Source organism: Lytechinus variegatus, chromosome 14 (genome assembly GCF_018143015.1).
Source record: "Lytechinus variegatus isolate NC3 chromosome 14, Lvar_3.0, whole genome shotgun sequence".
Taxonomy (NCBI): Eukaryota; Metazoa; Echinodermata; class Echinoidea; order Temnopleuroida; family Toxopneustidae; genus Lytechinus; species Lytechinus variegatus.
Window position 1 is genome coordinate 17,811,560 of NC_054753.1, and position 2,659 is coordinate 17,814,218.

Below are 2,659 nucleotides of genomic sequence, written 5' to 3' on the forward strand. Positions count from 1 at the left end.
GAAGTCGTACGATGGTCGTAACTGACGTAAACACAATAATTGTAGTTCGTAGCAACCTACGATGCCACCAGAAACCGTAGACCAATCCATCATACACTATTCGTAGGAAATGTTTTAACGAGAACGTGGTTGCGAGCGAAGGATTTTGCGTTAATAATTTGTTCTGAAAGAGGCTGACAAGGATTTTTATAAATGTAACCATGACAGCACCCGCAGTTGATATATTATATATTACTTAAAGGACAAGTCAACCTTAACGAAAAGATGATTTGAATAGAAAGAGAAAAATAGAAAAAGAATAACACTGAAAATGTTATCAAAATCGGATCTGAAATAAGAAAGTTATGGCATTCTAAAGCTTTGCTCAATATCATAAAACAGTTATATGCACATCCTGGTCAGTATGCAGATGAGGGGACCGATGACATCACTATTTCTTTTGTATTTTATTTTATGAAATATTTGAATTTTATCCTCATTGTCATACAGAAAATTTTTCATTCCTCCCCAAACATGTGGAATTCTATTGCTTGAACATTTTGTGGTTCAAAGAAGATGGTCATAATTTTCAAATCCGTATAAAAATAACATATTGTATAATTCAAACAGTAAAAAACAAGAGAAATAGTGAGTGAGTGACATCATCGACTCTCATTTGCATATCACTGAGTTGAGCATAGAACTGTTTTGTGATTAATAAGCGACACTTTAAAATGTCATAACTTTCTTATTTTCCATCCGATTTGATGAAGTTTCCAGCATTATTCTTGTTTGATTTTTCTCTATTTATTCTAATAAAAGTTATCTGGGATGGACTTGACTTTTAAGCAACAAAACAAATATAGGAGACGACAATTCTTGAACAAGCAACTTCAAACCAATATGTGTATAAATTATGTGTTTAATTATTGGTCACTTGTGCATTATCCAATAGGCAACACAGTTTTTAAGTGTCAACATGCTTAAGGAACAGCATACGTCCGAACTGTTGTTTAGGATTGTTTAACATTAACCAACCACTTTAAAGGTCAAGCCCACCTTAGAAAAATGTTGATTTGAATCAATAGAGAAAAATCAGACAAGCACAATGCTGAAAATTTCATCAAAATCTGATGTAAATAAGAAAGTTTTGCTTATTTTATTATTAACAAAAAAAGTTTGCTTATTTTATTATTAACAAAAAAAGTTATATGAACAAGCCAGTTACATCCAAACGAGAGAGTCGATGATGTCACTCACTCACTATTTCTTTTGTTTTTTTTATTGTTTGAATTATACAATATTTCAATTTTGACGAATTTGATGATTAGGACCACCTTGTCTGAAGCACAAAATGTTAAAATGATGGTATTCCACGTGTTCAGGGAGGAATGAAACTTCATTTCACAAGACAATGGCGAGAAAATCCAAATATTTAATATATTTCATATAATAAAATACAAAAGAAATAGTGAGTGAGTGATGTCATCAGTTCCCTCATTTGCATACCGACCGTGATGTGCATATAACTGTTTTGTAAAATGAAGCGAAACTTTAAAATGTCATTACTTTCCTATTTTACATCCGATTTTGATGAAATTTTCAGTGTTATGCTTGTTGAATTTTTCTCTTTTATTCAAATCAAGTTTTTGTTGGGGTGGACTTGTCCTTTAAGTGTGCATGTACATGATGTTATTGACAAGACGGACCTACAACATGTACAATACCGTGTGAGAATTACAGTGCGCATATGCAGTTTCTTCCTTGATCATGTAGATATCGATGGCGCTTTTATCCCTTTATATACACTGTTGGTCATAAAGCTGGAATATTTTTTTCACCAAATTTTCGCAGCGTAATTATTACAGCATGATTTGAATATGGCGTTTATGGTGCATGATAACCACTTTACTTTATTATTCTGCCTTTTACACACGTTTGACAGTGACATTTTACAAGTTTATGTCCTTAGCGACGGATGTCATGAGCATAGAACAACAATGACGACAATAGACAGTAAATTAAAGGATCACGAGATATTTATTTTCAATCTCTGTTTTCCAGATGACTTCTTTTTTGTGATTTCATGGACAAATTTACATCAAACTTGAGTCATTGTTCTTACTCAGTCACTAGTATCGGGTATGTCCACCCCTGGCACGAATCAGCGAATGCAGACGTCATGGCACGCTGTCCACTAGCTTGTTGATGACGTCAACAGGCATAGCGTCCCATTCTTCCCTCAGAGCTTCTGCCAACTCCTGCAGATTTTGAGGAATGACCTCTCTGTCGTTGATGGCTCGGCCTAGGGCATCCCATGCATGCTCTGTGGGGTTCATATCCGGCGAATAAGCTGGCCATGGCAACTGTACGACGCCCTCTGCCTCCAGGAATTCCCTTACTGCAGCGGCCCTGTGCGGTCTGGCGTTGTCATCCTGCAGTCGGAAATTGTGCCCATACACTCGTCTTGCATATGGTAGACAGTGGAACTTCAAGATATCCCTGTAGGCGGCGGCGTTGACGTTTCCGTCCGGAACCACCAGTTGCGTTTTCCCTCCATAATGGATGCCGGACAATATCATCACTGAGCCGCCTCCGCCTGAAGTCGTCTCGTGGATACATCCATCGCGAAGGTTTTCCCCGGCTTATCGACGAACTCGTTGTCTCCGATCCTTTTGGT